Here is a 26,955-nt window from a genome sequence, read left to right as displayed (position 1 = left end):
TTCTTTCCGCTGTACGTCACATTCAGCAGGCTGCGTGCTCGATTGTGGTTGGAGGACCCAACACATGCTGCGATATCGGGCCAAGACAATCCAACATGTTGAATATCCCTGATTTGCGATCAGAGTGCTCCTGATGTCCTTCCGAGCAGATCAGAGCGCTCTTAACACATCACACATGGCAGGAATATCTGATAAGATTATCTTTAGCGTCATCACGATTGTCGGGCATCCTTAACCCTCTGGGGTCTGTGGGCATTTTTTGGACAGTTCACTCGCCTGGCATAAATGTTTTATTATTGCTGTTAACAGCTCGCTCTGCATCCCACAATCAAGTTTTTTATGTCTCTTTTTTTCAGGACAACCTGTACTTTCAGAATATATATGCTATAGTTGTGTTTTATAAGTGTAATAAAGGTTTACAGTCAGAAATAAGAAAGGAAAAAGTAAAGCGGAATTATTTTCCACACACATTTATTCAAAACAAACAGTAAACTATAATAAACAACTGTTTTGACACTTTATAAAGGTAATTTGGGCTCTTGTGTGAAAGACTGTACAACAAAAAGGTTCAAACAATGAACACAAATGCACATTTTGAACAATATATACAAAAATGTGTTTTGTTTGTCTTCATCTCAGAGCAATTTCTGAATGCTATTGCACAAAGGTCACATCACAAACTTCTACTTCTACTGTGTTTTGGAGTGTTCTGTCCTGCTCTGAAAGCAGGTTTGACACTTTGGCCCATTTACACTCTGAGGAGCGGCTCCTCCCCCCTCGCTCCATTGATATGGTAAACAGTGCTTTATGCCAGAGCGAGAGAGCTTGCCACAGGCTTATTCAATAACATTCACAGGTAATGAGGAGTGGAGCATCTCTAAAAACTCACAGACTCTGTGTTTGAGCATGTGAGACTGTATGAGAGGCCCTCTGTCTGCTCTGTCTGCTCACTTTCACTGATCACTGTGTGTAATGGTGCAGGGCACATTGGAGCAAGCAGCCAGATGGCTATTCAAACGGGCCAACGAGTAACACATCACTACTAAAAATGATCTTTGGTTTATCATGTGAGGTAAATCTGCCCTATTATTGGATTTTGGAAAACCATGTGACGGTGAACCAATTCCGATTGAACACTCACATTGCACACGTCATCACACAGCCTCTATGAGGAGTACAAAGATAGTTGATGGCTGGCTCGAAAGTCCGCGGAGTTAACTTTTCAGCAAAAAAAAGTATGTTTCTATCTCATATCATTAAAAAGTTATTCATAATTTAGTAAAGCTTGGTCTCAGCTTGGTCTCAGAAGGGCATCTGGCGTAAAACTTGTGCCGAATCCCACTGTGGATCTCTACTGGATCCACTGTGGCAACTCCAAACACCCGGGGGCAACCGAAAGACAAACAATGAGGACACACAGTTCCTCACTGATAGAATTTATGTGTTGTTTTTCTTGAAATAGTTGTCATCCACAATGCTTACACCAATGCAAAGATCACACAACTGTCTATAGCCTAATTAACATCTAGGATGGAAACTCCACATCCTGTGCAATAAACAGCTAGCATGAATGGTTTTAGACAGCAAAACCATGAACGTTTAATTCTGATAAATGAGCTTGCTGTAAAATATAGACTATCACAGAAGCCACTGTAGAAGCCATTAGTGTGTGGGCTTGGCTGTAATGAACTCCTCTTCCCAGACAAAAGAAGTTTAGTCTCTGGTCATAGCGGTATAGCTGGCCAGAAGACAGTAAAACCCTTTTGCAAGCACATAGTAAAGTTCTTAACACTGGGGGCATCATCCATAATAGATAGCTTGCAGAAGTTTCTTTGGGATACACATGGTTCTGCTTTAGCTTTTAACAGCTTTTACAAACCACATTTAAGTAAATGGGCAAAGTGTGGCTTAAGTCAAATGTTGATCACCATCCTTTGATTGTCACAGCTCCACATAAGCAGGTGCCATGTACTTACACATACAGACAGGCAGCATGACTTGGGGCTTAAACCCCAAGTCTGTATATTGCTAGCCCAACTCATTATTCATTGGTGGGTCAACAAAAATACAAAATTAGGAATGCCAAACAGGATGGGTGGAAACTAACACTATAAGGACAGAAATGATTAACCATTTCATCACGAAAAGAAAGTCTTCAAATATTAAAATTAATTTCTAATCACAGTGTAGAAACACAACCTGACTCCAGACATCGAGGACCGAGCTGTCAAGTAGAGATGGCAAAATGTGCCAGACTATATGCAAAATTCATAACATGTGAAATTGTGTATCAACACAAAAATCTACCCCCACAACACACACAGACACACAGAACCCACTATCGCCGGCAGGATAACAGCAGTGATGCAGACAAAGTAGGTTAAAGCATCGCCTTCTCTGCTCTAAGACAAAAACATGTCTGACCCTGAGCACTCGACCACACTTTGTGAGACCTGAATGTGAGTGCACGTTTGAGCCGTTAAGTAAACATTTTTTGTCAGGTTTTGCCAGAGTTACTGTAAGTATTGTCGGTACACGGTTACACAGATAGATATCTGACAATAAATACATTGACTATTCAAAATATACAGTGTTATTTTGTCTTACATTTTCTGCTTTTGGCTGTGCCCACATGTACATGAGCGTGCCCCCCCCCCACCACACACACACACACACACACACAAAGTGATGCTCTTAGACTTTTTTCAAGGTTGGCGGGTCTGCTTTAGGTTACGGCCCCTTCATATCAGCTATGCTAATAAAATAATGACTATAAGCTTGGGATGGCATTGAGGGAGGAAAAAACTGTAATAGAGTTCACCTGAAAATAAAGAAAGCCGTTTAACTGCACCAGTACCCAAAAACAGATTAGTTACTTTGAACAATACAGTCTTGCATTCCACGGGCAGGAGTGGTGGCTAAGAGGATAAATGCGCTTGTTTCCAGTTCAAGACCACCCCTGACTGTTCTCCATGTACTGTGGAGTTGCATCAAGAAGACCATCCAATGTAAAGCTTGTGCCAAATCAACATGTAAATCCACCTTTGATCTGCTGTGGCAACCTTGAGTAAAACAAGAGAGAAGCTAAAGGGAAACAGAATATCCCTGGTTCACAGCCGCCTATGTCCTATTCTCCTTGTACAGCTGGAGTTACAAAAAGCCAAATCAACATTTGGACAAAGCCCGATGAAAACACATTGAATAATTTTGTTTGTTTGTTTGCAGAATTAATGTGACAAACACAGCTGCTTCCTGTTATTTAATAGTGGGACAATACACTAATTGTTTTACAGTAATAAACACTGTTACTGTAGGCACACTGTAAAATAAAAGTAGCCTACTGGCAACTCCAAGTGCCAGTAGGCAACTGTAAATTAAAATGGAAATTTATAACAGTGTAGTCAAATAAAACTTTTCTTTTTATTGATAGAGAATCACTGCTTATTTTGAAGAAACAAATGTAAGATGACACCGTAAGTACTGTGTGCAAGCTTGGCCTTCAGATACAGAGGTATTTGAAAAGGTCCAAAGAAGAGCTACAAATCTTGTACGCAAATTACCTAACATGATTTGAGACCACGCTGAAAGTGCTAATGTGCATATTACTAGTAAACAAGCGCAATCAGAGATTTCTGATGTCCGCCAATCCAGATCCGGGTCACCTCCAAAATTCAGTTGAGTCTTCCATGTGCTAATATGCATCTGTGGTGCAAATTTGGTGAGAATCCAGTGAAGTAGTTTTGAAGTAATCCTTCAAAGCCTATATAAAGTGCAATATTGATCTAGATCCGGATCCAGATCACCTCCAAAATTTAATGGAGTCTTCCTTGGTCTAATATCTATCTGTTGTGAAAATTTTTGTCAAAATCCATGCAGTAGGTTTGACATAATCTTGCTAAAAGACAGACAGACAGACAAATAAATAAATAAACTGCATTTATTCATTACATCCTTGGCGGACGTAATAAATAATTGCAAATGATTTTATTTCATCATTGGCGGACATAATAAAATGTCAAATGAGCTGACCAAAACAAAGAATTATGAAAATATTGATACATTGCATTTTATTTTTGGTGCCACACTGTTGTGCTGCTTTGGTGTTGTACACTCTCTCTCCCTTTGTCTTCCCCAGGCCCTGAGCAATGGAGCTGACCATCCACACCTGTGACTGTCAGAACACATGTTACTAATCACCCACTTAGCATTTATACCTCGTTGTGCCATGCTAAGCTAAGCTGCTACATGTGGGACACAGTCTTGCCTCTGAAGCCACATCTGTGACCATGGAGAGTTGGACAAAACATGGTGATGAGTGACCGCTGTTAACAGGAGAGCGGTGACATGGACCATCTTCCAGTCGTTTGTGTTATTAGTGCGTGTACTGTCTTAAGCTAAGCTAAGCTACCAGGAGCCCCAGCAAGTCTGGTGGAAGACAGCGGTTTACTGGAGAAATGCCATTTCCTGTGCACAGCGCCACACAGCTGCACAATAATACTACATCATGGCCCTGTGTGTGAAAAGACTGTGATAAAAATACACAAAATATTAAAGAGATCTGAAGCAGCTGCTTGATTAAACATGTACAAATTGTGCGTAAGACAATGGGATCTTAATAAATAATGTATATATATATATACACTCAACAAAAATATAAACACAACACTTTTGGTTTTGCTCCCATTTTGTATGAGATGAACTCAAAGATCTAAAACTTGTTCCACATACACAATATCACCATTTCCCTCAAATATTATTCACAAGCCAGTCTAAATCTGTGATAGTGAGCACTTCTCCTTTGCTGAGATAATCCATCCCACCTCACAGGTGTGCCATATCAAGATGCTGATTAGACACCATGATTAGTGCACAGGTGTGCCTTAGACTGCCCACAATAAAAGGCCACTCTGAAAGGTGCAGTTTTGTTTTATTGGGGGGGATACCAGTCAGTATCTGGTGTGACCACCATTTGCCTCATGCAGTGCAACACATCTCCTTCGCATAGAGTTGATCAGGTTGTCAATTGTGGCCTGTGGAATGTTGGTCCACTCCTCTTCAATGGCTGTGCGACGTTGCTGGATATTGGCAGGAACTGGTACACGCTGTCGTATACGCCGGTCCAGAGCATCCCAAACATGCTCAATGGGTGACATGTCCGGTGAGTATGCCGGCCATACAAGAACTGGGACATTTTCAGCTTCCAAGAATTGTGTACAGATCCTTGCAACATGGGGCCGTGCATTATCCTGCTGCAACATGAGGTGATGTTGTTGGATGTATGGCACAACAATGGGCCTCAGGATCTCGTCACGGTATCACTGTGCATTCAAAATTCCATCAATAAAATGCACCTATGTTCTTCGTCTATAACAGACGCCTGCCCATAGCATAACCCCACTCGATCCACAACACTGACATCAGAAAACCGCTCACCCACACGACACCACACATGCTGTCTGCCATCTGCCCTGAACAGTGTGAACCGGGTTTCATCCGTGAAGAGAACACCTCTCCAATGTGCCAAACGCCAGCGAATGTGAGCATTTGCCCACTCAAGTCGGTTACGACGACGAACTGAAGTCAGGTCGAGACCCCGATGAGGACGACGAGCATGCAGATGAGCTTCCCTGAGACAGTTTCTGACAGTTTGTGCAGAAATTCTTTGGTTATGCAAACCGATTGTTTCAGCAGCTGTCCGAGTGGCTGGTCTCAGACGATCTTGGAGGTGAACATGCTGGATGTGGAGGTCCTGGGCTGGTGTGGTTACACGTGGTCTGCGGCTGTAAGGCTGGTTGGATGTACTGCCAAATTCTCTGAAACACCTTTGGAGACGGCTTATGGTAGAGAAATGAACATTCAATACACGAGCAACAGCTCTGGTTGACATTCCTGCTGTCAGCATGCCAATTGCACGCTCCCTCAAATCTTGCGACATCTGTGGCATTGTGCTGTGTGATAAAACTGCACCTTTCAGAGTGGCCTTTTATTGTGGGCAGTCTAAGGCAGACCTGTGCACTAATCATGGTGTCTAATCAGCATCTTGATATGGCACACCTGTGAGGTGGGATGGATTATCTCAGCAAAGGAGAAGTGCTCACTATCACAGATTTAGACTGGTTTGTGAACAATATTTGAGGGAAATAGTGATATTGTGTATGTGGAAAACGTTTTAGATCTTTGAGTTCATCTCATACAAAATGGGAGCAAAACCAAAAGTGTTGCGTTTATATTTTTGTTGTGTATGTATATATATATATATATATATATATATATATATATATATATATATATATATATGTGCTGGGATACCAATTATAAAGAAGACAATGCCCATTCGGTTAAGGGTATTTTAGTATTGCGTTATATTATTTCAATGCAGGAGTTTGGTCTTAAATGCTATACTGAATACAATTAAGACTGATAGAAATTGATAACAGACAGCAAAATGCCACAGATTATATTTCAGTTCATCAAAAGTTCAAGAGGACAATTTGGAAGAAACCCATGGGCAATAAGTTGGACATTGTTGGGGAGTGCAATTGTGGATGAGCAGGAATGAAGCAGCTGCCCTCCGTGTCTTGCCTACATCAAACTGGCATCAAGTCGAAGAATATTTGCCAGGTCAGTGAGTGTGAGGAAAGAGGGAGGGGGCCCATCTGGGGAACTGGCACCAGACTGAGGGTAGTGTGAGTTCCTGATGAGTGTGTGTATACAAAAACAGGTTGTCTTCAATTAGTAAAACCAGTAAATCTTGCAGATGCTGATGGTGATAAGATGATAAAAAATGAGTGGTTGTTATAAAGTAGCAAGGAGCACATGATTGAGCCGGCAAACTCCTAAAAACATTGTGCTTGGTAACATAAACACTGGAAGAAGATAACAAATGTATGCGTTTATTCTGTCAGGATTACAAAAACAAACAGACACAATCATACAACTCCATGTTCCATTGAATAGGGAGGCAATCAGTAGTAACTTGGGTAACCGACAGCTATCGCCACACAGTTTTATTAACATACTACAGAAAGTGCTGAAACAGAATCTGTCACCAACCATTTCTCTATTCCAACAAAACTGTTGAAAATACCACATGCTCTCCTTTCTATTCCTGTTTATTATCATCTGTAATTAATGGTCCCAAAGGAGAATATATTTATAAGTGTAAAAGTACAAAATATACAGTAGTGTTCAGAATAATACATAGTAGTGCTATGTGAGTATACGAGGTCTGTGAGAAAAGTAACGGACCAGGCTTTGAGTGAGCACTGCTCCACCCCTCTCGTCGTTGTTTCATTGCGAGGAAATGGCGGAATGATTTGGGCTTTTTTTCCATCAGAATTTTTTCAGAAACTGTTAGAGACAGGCAGCTGGAAACCATTTGAAAAATTTATCTGGCTTTCTGTGAAAATTTTACGGGCTTCACAGAGAATAAAGAGTGTTACTACAGCTTTAAGGACGGCCCACAATGGCGCTCGGCGCGCCGCGCTCCGAGCCGCCATCGAGAGGCAGAAACCACCACATCATTTCTAAACGGATCGCTGTGTGGAGCCGGGACCGTCGTGTACAATTTCTCTGGTTATCACAACAGCTGGACATCAGCCATTTTCCGGCAGATTTCACTTTTAACAAGAGATTTTGTCATGGAAAGCCGCGCGGAGGCTTCGCGCGTCACGCTGATGGAGCGAGACAAAGGAACACCTCCATTTCGGAGTGCCAGGGGACAAGTTGGGACATGCCCAGCTCTCCACAATTTCTCTTATACTCACTCGACTGGTAAGCACTGAAAGCCGAGATAGGCATGGAAAAAAAGCCCAAATCATTCCGCCATTTCCTCACAATGAAACAACGATGAGACGGGTGGACCAGTGCTCACTCAAAGCCTGCCCACAGGAGAATGACGCAACCGACAGGCATGGAAAAACTCATGCATGCACACGAAGGTTCAAGCTTGGCTGATGTAAAAACATATGAATCAAATCCATATAGTTTTGAAAAAAATAAAAAGGTACGATACTTTTCTCACAGACCTCGTATTTCTTATTGTTACATGGGAAACAAGGTACCAGTAGATTCAATAGATTCTCACAAATCCAACAAGACCAAACATTCATGATATGCACACTTTTAAGGCTATGATATTGGGCTATTAGTAAAAAAGTAGAAAAGGGGGTGTTCACAATAATAGTAGTATCTGCTATTGACACTACAAACTCAAAACTATTATGTTCAAACTGCTTTTTTAGCAATCCTGTGAATCACTAAACTAGTATTTAGTTGTATAACCACAGTTTTTCATGATTTCTTCACATCTGCGAGGCATTAATTTTGTTGGTTTGGAACCAAGATTTTGCTGGTTTACTAGTGTGCCTGGGGTCATTGTCTTGTTGAAACACCCATTTCAAGGGCATGTCCTCTTCAGCATAAGGCAACATGACCTCTTCAAGTATTTTGACATATCCAAACTGATCCATGATACCTGGTATGCAATATATAGGCCCAACACCACAGTAGAAGAAACATGCCCGTATCACGATGCTTGCACCACCATGTTTCACTGTCTTCACTGTGAACTGTGGCTTGAATTCAGAGTTTGGGGGTCGTCTCACAAACTGTCTGCGGCCCTTGGACCCAAAAAGAACAATTTTACTCTCATCAGTCCACAAAATATTCCTCCATTTCTCTTTAGGCCAGTTGATGTGTTCTTTGGCAAATTGTAACCTCTTCTGCACGTGTCTTTTATTTAACAGAGGGACTTTGCGGGGGATTCTTGCAAATAAATTAGCTTCACACAGGCTTCTTCTAACTGTCACAGCACCAACAGGTAACTCCAGACTGTCTTTGATCATCCTGGAGCTGATCAATGGGTGAGCTTTTACCATTCTGGTTATTTTTCTATTCATTTTGATGGTTGTTTTCTGTTTTCTTCCACGCATCTCTGTTTTTTTTTTTGTCCATTTTAAAGCATTGGAGATCATTGTAGATGAACAGCCTATAATTTTTTTGCACCTTGCATATAAGTTTTCCCCTCTCCAATCAACTTTTTAATCAAACTACGCTGTTCTTCTGAACAATGTCTTGAACGTCCCATTTTCCTCAGGCTTTCAAAGAGAAAAGCATGTTCAACAGGTGCTGGCTTCATCCTTAAATAAGGGACACCTGATTCACACCTGTTTGTCCCACAAAATTGACGAACTCACTGACTGAATGCCACACTACTATTATTGTGAACACCCCCTTTTCTACTTTTTTTACTAATAGCCCAATTTCATAGCCTTAAGAGTGTGCGTATCATGAATGCTTGGTCTTGTTGGATTTGTGACAATCTACTGAATCTACTGGTACCTTGTTTCCCATCTAACAATAAGAAATATACTCAAACCTGGATTAATCTTTTAGTCACATAGCACTACTATTATTCTGAACACTACTGTACACAAGAGAAACAGCAATGTTGTTCATACCTAAGCAATCACAAAACAAAATTGCAAAATTACCACAACAAAACATCCTGGCTCCTGCCCATTTCCAAAATTTGGCAAAACTTCATGGTTTCTTTTCCATGTCAGTTTCGAGAAAATTGGTTATTTAGCTAAGTGCCTCTGTTATTATAATGGTTAACCTTTCTCCATTAATTATACCCAGCCAAAACTAACAATATGGATCACGTCTAGGCCAAATGTGACATTACAAAAATTTGTTCCCTGCTAAAACTGCCCACAATGCAATATTTTAACTTGATGCTTTATCGAAAGATTTGATTTGTTTGAATTTTATGTGTTGAAAATTTAAGTAGTTCTGACATATCATTTGGTATGTTCATTGTGTTGACATCAAACACACTACCCACTGGGTAGTTTGCTTGTGCATTTGAAATCTTTACCAAGCAAACTAGTTTGCTAGGTAAAGATTTCAAATGCTGAAATCACATATCCTGGAAAGGAATTACAATCCTCATTTCATCATTTACATACAATATGATAATCATGATGGCGACACCACTTATACAGCTTCATGATGAAATGGTATAGACAAGGTTTTTATTAAACCAAAAAAAAAAAAAAAAAATTGAAAGTTCAGCTACAACTTGCCAGAAGGCACATCAGAGATTTAAGCATACTGTAGATTTGATCTGTTTTGTTGAAAGAAAATTCTCTCTGTGCAACTCCAATATGAAGGGATGAGTGGGAATGCAAAATGCAAAACTTGCACTATGCATAATTTCTTCAATCACAGCCACAGAAGTCTATAGCTTCTTCAGTGTCATCTGGGTGTCTTGGTGGCTTTCCTCCCTAATCTCCTTCTACAATAGAGCGCCATACGGTTTGTGTTTCTTCATAATTCATGTAAATAAAGTCCACGACATAATCAGTGTCTTGGTAATGTTCATGTATCCATCCCCTGACTTGTCCAAAGCAAATTGGATGTAAAAGTGATGGTTTACATGTGCTATACTAAAGGGGGCACTTACTTATTCGCCCCATCATGATGATGTAATTCATGATGTAGACATTACTTTTCACTGTGAGTTTAAAGGGCATAATTTTAGAAATTTTAATATACAAAGGCTGATTTATTTATTTATTTATTTACTGATGTCCTAAAAAATATCTAACATGTAAAAGCTCAAGGGGGCAAACACTTTTTCGCACCACTGTATACTGATCGATACTGGTGTAATGACATTGATATTTTAGTTTCAGTTTCTCTCTTGTATGCACTGCTGCATTCAGAAAAGAAGTGCACTGAAGAGAAGAAATTTTGTTTTACTTTTTATACTTTATTTCCTGAACACACGTTCTGCTTGAAACTCTACTTGTTTTATAACATTTGTTGTGGAGTGATAATTTTGTACACTTTGTTTAAAATCCAAAAAAGAAGTGCAATAAAGGCAGAAATTTAATTTAATTTTTGTCTTTTAGTTTCTGAATGCTATACAGTGGTTCCTCGTTTATCGCGGGAGTTACGTTCTAAAAATAACACGCGATAAGCGAAATCCGCAAAGTAGTCAGTGCTATGTTTTGCAATTATTATAGATGTTTTAAGTCTGTAAAACCCCTCACTACACACTTTACACACTTTTCTCAAACAGGCATTAACATTTTCTCACTTTTCTCTCCTGTGTAAACACTCTCTTTTTTCTTCTGGGCGAGAAGATTACAAACAGACACATGCAGAACTCTCTCTTTGCTCACTGCCTCTGGAGGTACGGATGTGGGACCGGCAAAGAATCCAAGTCCTCTCTCGGTGGTCACGGAGCTCTGCGGCTGCGGTCAACATCCGCATCAAAACAGCGAGCGTAGTCTCTGGACCTGTTGCCAGATTTGGCGCAGCTCCACACAGCAGACAGGAGGGCGGTGTGAGTGGCCCGCTGCTGTGTTTACCGAGCCTGCAGACTCAGTAAGCGCCTCGGAGGCAGTGAGAGCAATCGCGGTGATGCTGACCGGTGCCGCGACCGGTGCCGCGACCAGCCCGCCTGATAAGGACGCAGAATACAATGCGCTGTAAAAAAAAAAAAAAAAAAAAAAAAAGCATGCAAAACTGCACTAAAAAAAATCTGGCAAACTGCGAGGCCACGAAAGGTGAACCGCCTTATAGCGAGGGACCACTGTACCTGCAAAAAAGAATTTAATTTGTTGTTGAATGATAACTTTGTGCGCTTTGTTTATTTCAGAAAAAAAATCTAGACATGACAATATATGGTGAATTGTTTTGTTACTGTTCTGTTATTTCTGAACAAAAACGTTTATTATGATAAAGTATCTATTTACCTATAAAACTTCCCCAAATTCTGTCCTGTGTTTAAACTAATTAATCCAAAGGGAGGGGAAAAAATACTTAAAGGTCATGAAAATTCATTCAGGTTTAGCAATTCGATGATGCATCCACCTTAATTATCAATAAAAGTATCTGTATCGGCGATACTGACAATGTATTTACTTGGTATCGGATGCATACCAAATTTTGCAGTACTGCACACCACTAATCACCACTATCATAATCCACCTCCAGGTACACAACATTGTTGATAAAATTTCCTCTTTGTCTTTATGGTTCTTCACAAAAAAAAAATCTGCGCGGCAGCTGTTGCCAACATGGCGACATTCAAATTTGGGCTTCGTATCCACTTCAGTCTATGGTATAAAACAAATCAGAGTAAGAAGAAGATGATGGAACAAAACAAAAGAGGAGTGTGTACGCATGCACGCACGTATACCAGAGATAGGGAGCACGACTGACATGCAGAGTGTTGGAATGAATTTGGCAGAGTTCAGAATGTGTTTCTCTCCATTTTAACGATTTTCGTTGCAGTTCTGAAATGGTAATAAGCCTGTTGATATTTGCATAATATGCTTCTTCTACTTATCCATATCCCTCCTTCATTCAGTGCATTTACTTTCTCCATCTTACTCAAGACTCTTCACCGCTCAAAGGTAACTGAGGACTGGACGTCTGCCCGTCCCCAGTTTGCTTGCCACTTCACATTTCGACTAAGCTTTAATATCAGCACCATGCAGACTGAAAATCGACATGCTTGCACAGCCTTGAGTCTAAAAAGTAACCACTGCATTCCTTGACGGTACCAAACCACACATAACTAGGCCCGGATGAAAGGAGCCGAACGCAGCCCTTCTTCTTGGAGCTAAAAATGACTTCTGGGCGACATTACGTTTCACTTTTACTTTTCTCTCTTTTCTTCCATCTTTCCCTCCTCCGCTCCCAATTTGTCTTCCTCTCTCCCCCTCCTTCCTCATCACTTCTCTCACCTTCCTCTCCCTCCTCCTCACTCCCTGTAGCGTCTGTGCTCTGACAGTCATGTGTGAGTGGAGCGTGGGTTGCTGCTAATTTGTGCAGAGTGGGAGAAAGCTGTTTTGGCTTTGAGAAAACTATACTGTTGCACTGGGCAAAAAATAAAAAAATAAAAAAATAAAATACACACACCACACACATGCACAGAAATTTTTTTTGTCTGATTTCAAATTTCATTTCCCCCTCCTCTCTTAGCCTCGTGTGTGCATCCACACAGAAACAGATGCTCAAACCCACATGTACCATGCTCTCTTTGCACTAACCTCCTCCCTTGTAGAACTTAGTCATCCTGATTATCATTCCCTCAAAGTCGTATCCGTCACATCGCCTTTCTCATCATCCCCTGCCACTTTTTCCTCATTTGCATATTATTTCTGTTACACTCTGACTGACGTTCATTCTACTTTTGGTCAAATTGACAGACGGTAAAGACCCACATCAAACTTTTAGGTCACCTGCTGCTATCTCCACAGGTCCTGTTCAGACATACACTGCAAAACACACACACGCACACACACACACACACACACACACACACACACACACACACACACACACACACACACACACACACACACACACACACACACACACACACACACACACACACACACACACACTGTAGAGCCACTGCTACTCTTGGCACCCAGTTAACCAAATCTAACACATTTTACAAATGTGTTAACAGAAAACTGTCACTTTTTTTGTTGTTGTTTTTTTTTTTTTTTAACCAGTAAACCACACTGTTTTGGGTAGGTATAAAAAAATCTATTATTTCATGTTGAACTGAATTCAAACATTTATTTGGCAGCACAATGTGATGATCTGTCTGTGTGCACAGTGATAGACCAAGAGGACCAGACTGTGCAAGTCACACTAAAAAAAAAAAAAAAAAAAAATAAAAAAATTCTAACCCAAACTTGGGCCGTGCCTGAATTGGGCTGCTATAGATCAAGTGTTTGCTGCAAGATTGTCTTGTTGGCCTGGTGGTCAGGCCCAAGAAGGCAGTATCACCCAACCTACACAGATTTAGAAATTATTATTATATGCAGTCAAGTCCAAACGTATTGGGACAATGGCAGATTTTTTTTTTTTTTTTTTGGCCTGTGTGGCCTACCACAACAGTGCTGAAATGAAACAATCAAGATGTGCCTGTAGTGTCGTACAGTGACCAACAACTCTGCTCCTGGAGACCTCCTGTCCGCTATGTTTCTACATCTGCTTGCTGCAAACACATCTGTCAAGTCTAGTGTTACGCTGCCAACGCAAGCAAAGCACACCTGACTTTGGAAACAAGGATTGATTGGAGCAGGGACAGTTAGAGAACATGAAGAGCAAACTAAGAGCTGCAACGATTAATCAATTATTTAATTAACTGCCAGTTATATTGATAGATGATTCATCATTCTGAGTCCTAATTCTCTGATTTCAGCTTCTTAAATATGGATATTTCTTTGGTATCCTCCCTCCTGTCTTTACATTAAGACAGGAGGGCTTTTGGAAACACGTGACCTTGACCTTGACCTGATAGTTTATGAACCAAATAACTAACTGATTAATAAAGTAGATAATCAAATTAATCAATGAAAACTGTCACCCTGAGAGACTACCACAAGGAACGACCACCATGAAGAGGGACTGACAAGTTCTTTAGACGATCACATTGTGTGTCCATAGAAGATCGTCACCAAGTGTCGATGGAAGGGTTGGGTATCGAAAACCGGTTCTTTTCAAGAATCGTTAAGAACCCACAATTATCCTGTGAAGCTTGGAGGCAAAATTCAAGATCTGCATGTGAAATTTGAACACTTATATTACTATCAAAAATGCTAATGAACACTGAGTTAGAACTTGTGCAATATGCAGTATCTATACAATGCATCCACAGCACTTCATTTTTGTCCACATTTTGTTATGTTACAGCCTGATTCCAAAATGGATGAAATTCATTTTTTGCCTCAAGATTTTACAGACGATACCCCCTACTGACAATGTGGAAAAACATTGTTTTAGATGTTTGCAAATTTAGTAAAAATTAAAAAACTAAGAAATCATATTACATAAGTATTCACAGCCTTTGCCATGAAGCTCAAAATTGAACTGCATCCTGTTTCCACTGATCATCCTTGACATGTAGCTACAGCTTAATTGGAGTGTAACTGGGGTAAAATCAGTTGATTGTACATGATTTGGAAAGGCACACACCTGTCTACATATAAGATCCCATAGTTGACAGTGCATGTCAGAGCACAAACGAAGCATGAAGTCAAAGGAATTGTCTGTAGACCTGGATTTTGCCAAAAGTCACCTGAAGGTCTGATGAGACAACAATTTAACTTTTTGGCATAAATGCCCCACGTCATATTTGGAGGAAACCAGGCACCCCTCATCACCTAGTCAATACCATCCCTACAGTGAAGCAGGGTGGTGGCAGCATCATGCTGTGGGGATGTTTTTCAGCAGCAGGAACTGGGACACAAGTCAGGATTGAGAAAAAGATGAATGCAGCCATGTACAGAGACATCCTGGATGAAAACCTACTACAGAGTGCTCTTGACCTCAGACTGGGGCAACGCTTCACCTTTCAGCAGGATAATGACCCTAAGCACACAGCCAAGATATCAAAGGAGTGGCTTCAGGACAACTCTGTGAATGTCCTTGAGTGGCCAAGCCAGAGCCCAGACCTGAATCCGATTGAACATCTCTGGAGAGATCTAAAAATGGCTGTACACCGACTCTCCCTATCCAACTTGATGGAGCTTAAGAGGTGCTGCAAAGAGGAATGGGCAAAACTGCCCAAAGATAGGTGCTCCAAGCTTGTAGCATCATATTCAAGAAGACATGAGGCTGGAATTACTGCCAAAGGTGTATCAACAAAGCATTGAGCAAAGAGTTTGAATACTTATGTACATGTGATCTCTTAGTTTGTTTGTTTTTTAAAATAAATTTTCCAAAGGGAGAAAAAAAAACCTTTTTTTCATTTTGTCTATGGGGTACTGTGTGTAGAATTTTAAGGGAAAAAATTAATTTGCTCCATTTTGGAATAAGGCTGGAAGATAAAACAATTGTGTATATATATTTATTATATGGCAATGACACCATGCACGCTCTGATTGGCTGATTTTCGTGTGATGTTTTCCCATATCAGACCATTACCATAACAATTGATCCGGATTGCATATCACATTTGCGACGTTGTTTACAATTTCCACTGTACGAACTAAAACAAAGCAAAAAGCGAACAAAGAAAATGGAAGAATTAACAGCAAACGAGCTTGAAGTGGACGTGCAAAATGAAATGGAACAAGATGAAAACACAGCTCCGGACAGTCAACAACAGATTGAAAGCTAAAAACATGATTAGAAAAAACAAAAAGTAACGGACCTTTTTATTTTTTTCAACAACTATATGGATTTGAATCATGTGTGATTGCATCAGCCAAGCTTGAACCTTCGTGTGCATGTGTGAGTTTTTTCAAGCCTGTCGGTTGCGTGGAGGATTTCACGCATCGGCATGGAGCTGCTCATTGCGCGCAACAAAAAAAAAACACCTTTGTGTTGGAAGTTTCGCAGGACATGTTGTGGCATGTCCAGCTGTTACACAATTTCTCGGATACTCACTCGACTGAAAAGCCATCGAAAGCCATCTGAATCTTCTGAATGGTTTCCAACATGGAGGTGTTTTTTTGTTGCGTGCAATGAGCGGCTCCGTGCCGACGCGCAAAATCCTCCGCACGTCTTTCATTACAAAATCTCCTGTAACAGTGGAATGTGCCGCAAAAGTGCTATGTCCAGCTCTCGTGCCATTTCTGTGGTAGTCACACGATGTCCTGGATCAACACAGCGTTCAGTTTAGAAATGATTTGGTCGTTCCAGCCTGTCGATGGCCGCTCGGTCCGCCGCACGCCCTCCACCACTGTGGGCCGTCTTTAAAAAGGTTTTAACACTCCTTAATCCCTGTGATGCTGACAGAATTTTCACCGAAATCCATCTGAATCTTTCGACTGGTTTCCAACTGGCTGTCTCTAACAGTTTCTGAAAAACTTTTTATGGAGCAAAGCGGCAGTCGCTCAGCCATTTCACTGACAATAAAAATCCGACGAGGGGGGTGGACCAGTGCTCACTCAAAGCCTGCCCACAGACGAATGACGCAACCGACAGGCGTGAAAAAACTCACGCATGCGCACGAAGGTTCAAGCTTGGCTGATGCAATCACACGTGATTCAAATCCATATAGTTTTTGAAAAAAATAAAAAGGTCCATTAGGTTTTGGACAGACCACACATATATATATATATATATATATATATATATATATATATATATATATATATATATATATATATATATATTTGTATGTTACTGCTGCAAATAAGTATTTGAACACCTGCCAATCATCAGAAATTCTGGCCCTCAAAGACCTGTTAGTCTGCCTCTAAAAAGTCCACCTCCACTCCACTTATTATTCCAAATTAGAAGCACCTATTTGAGGTCGTTAGCTGCATGAATACACCTGTCCACCCCACACAATCAGTAAGACTCCAACTACTAACATGGCTAAGACCAAAGAGCTGTCCAAAGACACCAGAGACAAAACTGTAGACCTCCACAAGGCTGGAAAGGGCTACGGGGCAATTGCCAAGCAGCTTGGTGAAAAAAGATAAACTGTTGGAGCAATTATCAGAAAATGGAAGAAGCTAAACATGACTTTCAGTCTCCCTTGGACAGGGGCTCCAAGCAAGATCCCACCTCGTGGTGTATCAATGATCCTAAGAAAGGTGAGGAATCAGCCCAGAACTGCTCGGGAGGTGCTGGTCAATGACCTGAAGAGAGCTGGCACCACTGTTTCCAAGGTTACTGTGGGTAATACAGTAAGACGTCATGGGTTAAAATCATGCATGGCACGGAAGGTTCCCCTTCTTAAATCAGCACACATCCGGGCCCATCTTAAGTTTGCCCATGACCATTTGGATGATCCAGAAGAGTCATGGGGAAAAGTTATGTTATGTGGTCAGACCAAAATAGAACTTTTTGGTCTTAATTCCACTCGCCGTGTTTGGAGGAAGAAGAATGCTGAGTACCATCCCAAAAACACCATCCCTACTGTGAAGCATGGGGGTGGAAGCATCATGCTTTGGGGGTGTTTTTCTGCCCATGGGACAGGACGACTGCACTGTATTAAGAAGAGAATGAACGGGGCGATGTATTGCGAGATTTTGGGGAACAACCTCCTTCCCTCAGTTAGAGCATTGAAGATGGGTCATGAATGGGTCTTCCAACATGACAATGACCCGAAGCACACAGCCAGGATAAGCAAGGCGTGGCTCCGTAAGAAGCATATCAAGGTTCTGGAGTGGCCTAGCCAGTCTCCAGACCGAAACCCAATAGAAAATCTTTGGAGGGAGCTCAAACTCTGTGTTTCTCAGCGACAGCCCAGTAACCTGGCTGATCTAGAGAAGATCTGTGTGGAGGAATGGGCCGAAATTCCTGCTGCAGTGTCTGCAAACCTGGTGAAAAACTACAGGAAACATTTGACCTCTGAAATTGCAGACACAGGCTACTGTACCAAATATTAACACTGATTTTCACAGGTGTTGAAATACTTATTTGCAGCAGTAAAATACAAATAAATTATTTTAAAAAATCATACATTGTGATTTCCGATTTTTTTTTTTTTTTTTTTTAGATTATGTCTCTCACAGTGGACATGCAGCTAAGATGAAAATTTCAGACTCCTCCATGATTTCTAAGTGGGAGAACTTGCAAAATCGCAGGGTGTTCAAATACCTATTTTCCTCACTGAATATATATTGTGCTAGACCTGCCTTCCCATTTTCAGGAGTTATTTTTTCAATGTTCATATTTTGCAATTAATGGTTTGCGGATATTTCCCGATTTAAAACTGATTCATGTTTTGGGGCTTAATATCTGTCAACAGAGAGGCTTTCAAACAAATGTCCTGAAATGGCTTGGTGACCATTTTGAATATTTGGATAAAGTAATGCATTCTGGGTATATTTCCACTATGTTCCATAAAATGAAAGTCATAATACAACCCCAATTCCAATGAAGTTGGGACATTGTGTAAAATGTAAATAAAAACAGAATAAAATGATTTGAAAATCCTCTTCAACCTATATTCAATTGAATACATCACAAAGACAAGATATTTAAAGTAGACCTGCATTGAAATAAATGCAGTCAGATCTTTGGACCAAAAAATGACTTATACTTACACATAAGATCCTTCTGAATGTAGTAAAGTAAATCTGCAAGCCCAGATCTGTCATTCAATGGAGAAATCTTCATTTAAAAATGACAAATTTACAGCTAAAATTTAGCCCTCCGCAAAACTGTCATCACATCCGGGACGCTGCCGAGACGTCAGGGAAAAGACCCTATCCCAGCATGCATTGCACGCGCCAGCTGTAATTTGTGGATTTACGTCAGTTTGCATCTGCACCTTTTTCTTGTCTTATACGGAAGGATCTACCTTTTTTAAAACTTCATATTGTCTTGCGGCACATTTGGTGAGTACACATTTCTTTTATTTGTGCTTGAAAATTATTTTGGGGGACTTTTTCATACGCCCGTTTGACTGAGTGGTGTCGCATTGAAAATCTACTGTCTTTCGCCTCTGGTGTTACCTGTTGCGGGGTACGGAGGCGGGACCCGCAAAGAATCCAAGTCATTAAAAAGATATAAACCTCTCTCAGCGGCCACGGAGCTCTGCGGCTCCGATTACGGAGACGTGCGGCACTGCGAAAAGTCTGTCCTTGCAGCAACAGGTGTCACCAGCCGCTCCGCATAAAACAGCGAGCGTAGTCTCTGGACTTTTGCCAAGTTGGCTGCACCTTCATTGCAGGTGGCTGCACCTTCAGTAGACAGGGACGTGGTGCCGGCTGCACAGCAGACACGGGGGCGATGTGAGTGGCCCGCTTTGGTGTTTACCGAGCACGCAGACTCAGTAAGCGCAGCGGAGGCAGAGAGCGAGGCGGCGGGGAAGAACGTTGCTCGCTGTCGCCGCTGATCTGAGCATGCAGAGCTGTATCTCACATTCATTGCAGCTTACTTTTGGATGCTGAAACCAGGATGTGTATAACAGTAACATTACTAACAGATAAAATCAATTTCAATGCGGGATCGGACTGAAGGCAGGAGCGCTCCGTCTTCTGCCGGACGTCACTGCAATGACCCGGATGTACAAACAGTTTTTGCTGAGGGCCAAATTTTAGCTGCAAATTTGTCATTTTTAAATGAAGATTTCTCCGCTGAATTACAAATTTGGGCTTGCAGATTTACTTTACTGCATTCATATGGGTCTTATAAATACATATCAGCTATTTCTTTCTGAGATCTGACCACATTTATTTCAATGCAGGTCTACTTTAATGTTCAAACTGATAAACGTTATTGTCTTTGTGCAAAAAGTCATTGCTTGGATGGCAGCATGTGTTGCTCCAAAACCTGGATGTACCTTTCAGCACTGATGGTGCCATCACAGATGTGTAAGTTGCCCATGCCATGGGCACTAACACATCCCCATACCATCACAGATGCTGGCTTTTGAACCTTGCGCTGGTAACAATCTGGATGGTCTCTTTCCTCTTTTGTCCGGAGGACACGACGTCCATTATTTCCTAAAACAATTTGAAACATGGACTCATCAGACCACAGCAGTCTAAGGCTGGAGCAGTCTGCCTCTCGGTAGGAGGGGTCTGGTTAGGTTTAAACTCCAGCTTTTGTGGCTTCTGTTATTCTTCTCTACAAGAGTCAAGACAGAAGTCAGACTACCAGCGCAAGAATTTTAGCGGAGGAAGCTTCTGCGATTTGAAGCAAAACATCCTTGCGTCAAACAACCCAGTCCATTCGAAGATTCAAGCTTCTCTACTATTGTATTCTGTTTTTACAATGTTCCAACGTCATTGGAATTGGGATTGTACATCAAATTAAAATGATGTACAATCCCAGATGCTTTTATTCTTAATTGTTGATGAGAAACATTTGCTGTAATTAAAACAGAATGTGTACATGAATTTCATGATAATAATATTTGTATGAAATATGTAAAACAGTCACATATGGAATATAGTGTAAAGCATGATTATGGAATACACCAAAATTATCAATTGGAATTTCATGGCCTTTCAATTCTACTTCCTTCAATTGAAATTTGAATTGCAATTCTACTTCCTGTTTGCAACCTCAATTCAAATTCATGGAATATATATATATATATATATATATATATATATATATACTCAGTTTCTTTAGTCAAAGTATTTATGAAATGTGAGTTGATGAATAAAATATACAGTATTATGATCACAGCCAGTTAATTTGGCTATAATCTGTTGACTCATTAAGCTTACCTTACAACAGTTATTAGGAAAATATTGAGAAATACATAAGGTCCCTCTAAATTACACAGCTGGCAAAATAAGTATTGACCATTTTTCTCAGTAAATATAGTATTTTTAAAGGTGCTACATGAAATTTTCACCAGAAGTCGTTAACAACCCAGGTAATTCATAGATATAAAGAAACCAAAACAAATATGTAGAGCCCAACCGAATTGGTTTTTTTGAGGCTGATGCCGATAACGATATTTGGATAAAAAAATGCAGATAATCGATAAATCGGCTGATTTGCCAATAGCCGATAAATCAGCCGATATATATATATTTTTTTAATGAATAAAATGTTCTTTTTTGGACCCTTAACAAAAAAGGTATGAGCTAAAAGCTGAAGCTTTGTGCTCATACTTATTAACTTTATAACAGAGAAGAATTTTCAAGTTCAAAAAATGCAGAAATGCAATTGGAGCAGTTAGGGGGCTATTCAAACAAACCAACTAGTAAGATATCACTCCTGAAAATGATCTTTACCATATCACGTGAGGTAAATCTGCCCTACGATTGGATTTTGGAAAACCATGTGACGGAGAACCAATTCCGATTGGACACTCACATTGCGCACGTCATCACACATCTTCTATGAGGAGTACCAAGATGGCTGATGGTGGATCAAAAGTCCGCGGAGTTAACTTTTCAGCAAAAAAAGAGTAAGTTTCTATCTCATATCATTAAAAAGTTATTTACAATTTAGTAAAGCTTGGCTCCAGCCGTCGTATACGACAGGGTCGGCCCCAGAGGGTTAATGGCGGACAGCAGCAATTCCCAGAACCCTTCCGGACGACCAGTGAATCTGAATGTTTCAACCTCTTAGCAGTAAACGAAAGTTTTTCATGCTAGAAATAAGGTCTACACAACGTGGGCTTAATAAAAAGCGTGACCGATGCAATGAAGCACATTTGACACATTACTACATAAACTGAGTTAATCAAACTGAGTTGAACTGAAACGGGAGAAATGTGGGGTGAATGTAATCGCAAAATTATTACAAACAACATTCTTATAAACTTACTTGTATGCTTTTGTCAGCCGATCAGTGCAGTGTGATGGCAAACTACGGGGGCCAGTGACGAACACATTTAAGCAGGGGTATAAGCAGCTCTCAGTTGAGTGGAGTCAGAGCTCCATCTAATGGACAAACGGTGCAGGGACATTTTACATTGCGGACACAAACATTATTTCAGTAACTGTTCTGTTTATGAGAAATTATTGGCGTTCTATCAGGCAAAATTTCGGCCGATAGTGAGTACTATGAAAAGGGCTTATATCGGCCGATGATATCGGCCGGCCGATATATCGGTCGGGCTCTACAAATATGTATAGAAATTATGTTATGTGTAATCAAATGGAATGACACAGGGAAAAAATATTGAACATGCTTCCTGAAATGTATTTAATGCATCGTATAAAAGCCTTTTTTGGTATGTATGTGGATTACTTGGGTTGTTACAGACAGCTGGTGAAAAATTTAAGTTAATAGCACGTTTCAAAATATATTTACTCAGAAAAATGGTGGCGTGTTCAATACTTATTTTACCCACTGTATATATTTAGTCCAGTTACAGTTCATAATTGGCAAATGTTGCCATGATGTTGCACATTGTTTAATTATTTTAGGAACGTTACAGCCTTTAAATAATATGCAGCCAGTCTGCTCTGTATAAGCCTGATCCTGTCTGGTTTCAAAAGATAAGCAGAGTGGGCCCTGGTTAGTACTTGGATGGGGGACCGCCCCCAGGGCGTGTGTGTGTTTCTCCTGGTTAAACTGGAGTTGCGTCAGAAAAGGCATCTGGTGTAAAATTTGTGCCAAATCCCAGTGCAGATCTGTGCTGTGGCGACCCTAAACAAAACAGCAGCAGCATGATGTATAACTGGACTGGTGCTAGCTGCAATGTCATGGTGGTGACATCACACCTGAGGGCCCCTTCACACATAGTGCTAAGTTTGGTCGATGTCTGGTAGAAAACGGTGAAACAGTCCAAATTTGCGCCAACAGGCAGGCGTGCATGAGCCTGGTGTGAGAGTTTGTGCACGCAGCAGTCTTTCAAGCAGGAACAGTGTGAGGTGCACCACATGATCGCATCGCTTATGCAAAAAACAAAAAAAAACAATAAACAGCCAGTACCAGTGGGACCACATCGCGCCGCTTATCTGGAATAAATAAAAATTAAAACCAGTTGGTACCTGTGGGACCACATCACACCACATTATGTGGAATTAAAAAAAAATCACCTCCCACGGGATGCAAACTCGTGCCTTCCAATAGCTCTGATTGCCAGTCTGAGACTTTACCACTGAGCTACAGAGCTGCCCTTTGAAAGCTGCGGGAATCTGCCTCATATCAGGAAGGACATGGAAGTCATGACATGACAGATATGACTAGGGATGGTTATTGATAAGATTTTATCGAAATCGATGCCATTATCGATTCTGCTTATCAATGCGATTCCTTATCGATTCCCTTATCAATACCTCTTGTGAATTTTGTACTAAAAGTAGGCTTTACAGGTTTTCTATGTATTTCATTGAGTCTTAAAGTAAATAAATATGAAATTGGTCACTGTATCCTTGATCTCTGGACATAAATAAAAATAAACAAAACGGTGTTTCACTTTGAAGGACGTCTCATTTTGGGAGGAAAAAACATTTTGATCGATTGCAGTTTGTTTGTATTACAACATTTGGAAAGAGGTGTCCTTTGATTTAAATGGTGTTTTGCTTGAAGTTATTAATTCTGACTGGATTCTATCGTTCTAACTTGACTCGACAGAGAGCTGCGCAGTGTTTGGAGCTGTGTGAACAGAACGGAGGATGATTCTCATTTCTTTCTCGCAACAAGACAGGAGTCCCAGTTAGTGACATTAATCAGCACAAAAGTGACTCACGATTGACATATTCAGGGATCAAAGTGGTGAAAAACAAAAAAAAGCTGAAACCCAAAATTACCCCCCAACACCACCCGCACAGAAATGTTTCAATTCTAGAAGCTGTGAAATGCAATCTGGGACTATTCCAGACAATTAACTGCAGTGAGTGCAGCATCCATTTAGTGAGAAAAAACCCAACTTTCCTTATTCAAATTCATTCCAGTAGTATTCTGCTCTTACTAGGATGCAGCAGTTTTCTAGTTTGGCAGATAGTTCTGGAGGAAATCACCAAAGAAATTAACAAGAAATTAATAAGTGAAAATATGGTTTGACTGAAAGAAACTGTCATTAAATTTAAATAAGACAGGGATGAAGTGGAGGTGTAAGAGTCACTAGGTGTTCACAGGAAACACTTATTTATTTCTGTATGTATGTATGTATTTATGAATGTTCATTGTTGGTTTTATATTTTCTGTTGTGTTTCTATTCAGGTTTTTTTTGTCTCTTTCTCTAAAATTGTATATAATAAGTATATATTGTATATAATAATCATTAGATTATTAATATATAAACAAAAATAAATGTAAAAAATATTACAATTTGAAAACAAATGCGCCCGAACGTGATGACAGCTGCAACTGCTTAATGCTAAATTTTAACATTGAAAATGCCATAGACATGCTAATGTGTTAGCATCGCTACCTTTTTTAAGTTAGAAAATACATCTGTCAACTGTTTCAGAAGACCATAACAGGTCGGTTTAACATAAAAAAGGTAAATAATATTCACAGACATGCTCTTTGGGGTTTTAGCAGAGGAAAATTAAGCAAAAGAAAGAATAAACGAAGCAATAGATCGAAACACTGCTTCAATCTGCAAACCACTGCTTCGATTGGTTCAAGGTTCAAAGCAAAGCCGCGCTGCAGAAAAGTTGATTACAGACCCGCTGCAGAGTCTGTAATCAATGTAGAGAAATGATCATTTTCCTGACAAACACCCCCCAAAACAACGGCCACTCTGAAGGACCAATAACAGAATCATTAAGCAAAAAGCTTATTGATGTCGGTGGATCGAATCATTTCTTAACGATACCCGAAAGGAACCGGTTCTAGATACCCAGCCCTAGTCATGACATGACATGAATGAGAAGCAGTGTGCTCTGATAATGTCCACAACTACTGGTCCAGTGCGTCCAGTCGGCCGCGTGCGTTTTCTGCCTGACACGCGTCTTGTGGATGGACACCGCATCATGTGAAACAGAGCTCACATGGGTGACATGACAGTCAGAACGCGATAAACCTCATCATTTCCCCGGGAGGGCACCAGAGACAATTAGTCAATGCTGACAAATCTTTCTGGCAAGGTCACAAGTCCTCACTATGCCCATCCTTGTGACCTCAGACTGCTGCTTCCTAACATCATTGGTGCAGACATGGAAAACAATGTTCCATAGTCTGACCTTGCATGATGCCAGCACCTTTATATAAGAAGCTATGTCGGCCGCTGGTACCCGGTAAACACTGGACATCAACCGGTGATTCCAATCTTTGCAGTAATGCTGTTGGGCAACACAACTGGATGACAGGCTTTGATTGCATTCTTCTGCCTGACCACAGTGTGAAAGCCATCAAAGCAGTGTTAATGGGTGCGCTAACCACACCAACACTGGACTCATGTACTGTGACAGTAACACCCAACACCACAGCTGGTCTAATTTATGGACACAACTCTCGAACAAAGCCACTCAGTCTGCCAACATTGTGCCTGCTAAGACAAACCTGCCAAAATTAACTCAAAAACCAAATAACAGACAGGCTACAGCTAACAGGATAAGCTATCCTGTCCTCCGTACCCGTGCAGGCGCGATCAGTACAGTAAGTGGGTGTAAAAATACAATCGTAAAGATTCTGCACAAAGCAGATCATAAGGTCAATCCTCATCACAACAATGATCAAAGAACATGAAAACTCTACTTTAATGAGAAAAACATTTTCAAGTGGAGCCTCACAACTCCTATCCAACACATTATGCTGTGAATGTTTGTGGTTGCCATTCTGTGTGCGTGTGTCACTGCTACAGGCAGCGAAACATGCTATTAACAGACTACCGCTTCAGGTCTTGGCGACCATTACAGTGACATCACTGCTGCATCAACATTTCCTCCCACCACATGGAATAAACATGCCACTTGTGGGTTGATGACATGCTGTTGCTGTGTGAACGTCCCACGTTCCTGTTAACGAGAACGTCAAGTTCCATCAGTATTCATAAACACACACACACACACACACACACACACACACACACACACACACACACACACACACACACACACACACACACACACACACACACACACACACACACACAGGGCGAAACAGAGTGCAAGTTCTAAAAGAAGTAAAACCCTGACAAACACATTATCACCGGCTAAAAACAAAGCATGACATGAACTCGTAGAAAGGATTACAAACCCAGGAGTAAATAATCGGCTTCCTAATGTATATAGACACTGACTGGGTGTTTTTATGAGCCACACATTAGCCAACCGAGGCATTTATGACGTCTTCCTCATTGAGCACTTATGTTCTGTAACCACTACTGGTGCATCACTTATTTATGGAACCCTGCAGGTGTCACGGAGGAGATTAACAATAAAAATCCAAATCATAAATGAATTTCCTCAAAATGACAATCAGGGCACTTGCATTTGCACTAAATTAGTTATCACGATCCTCCTCAGCATTCCCTCAAATGAATAAACTGCATTCATTACAGTTTTATTTTGGATTGAGATACGTTTATGGTTCTTAACTGTTGTGTCACTTAAATGAATTGCACAAATTAAAAGAATGGAGAGAGAGCGA

General features: G+C 40.7%; 1 protein-coding gene across 1 annotated transcript in view; it reads right to left on the bottom strand.

The window, feature by feature from the left end:
• Positions 1-26,955, bottom strand: part of hdac4 (histone deacetylase 4) — a 437,614-nt gene that overhangs the window by 221,499 nt on the left and 189,160 nt on the right. The window lies entirely within an intron of this gene.

Source organism: Thalassophryne amazonica, chromosome 14 (genome assembly GCF_902500255.1).
Source record: "Thalassophryne amazonica chromosome 14, fThaAma1.1, whole genome shotgun sequence".
Classification (NCBI taxonomy): domain Eukaryota; kingdom Metazoa; phylum Chordata; class Actinopteri; order Batrachoidiformes; family Batrachoididae; genus Thalassophryne; species Thalassophryne amazonica.
The sequence above is the reverse complement of the archived record's forward strand: the minus strand, read 5'-3'. Positions and strand labels throughout refer to the sequence as shown.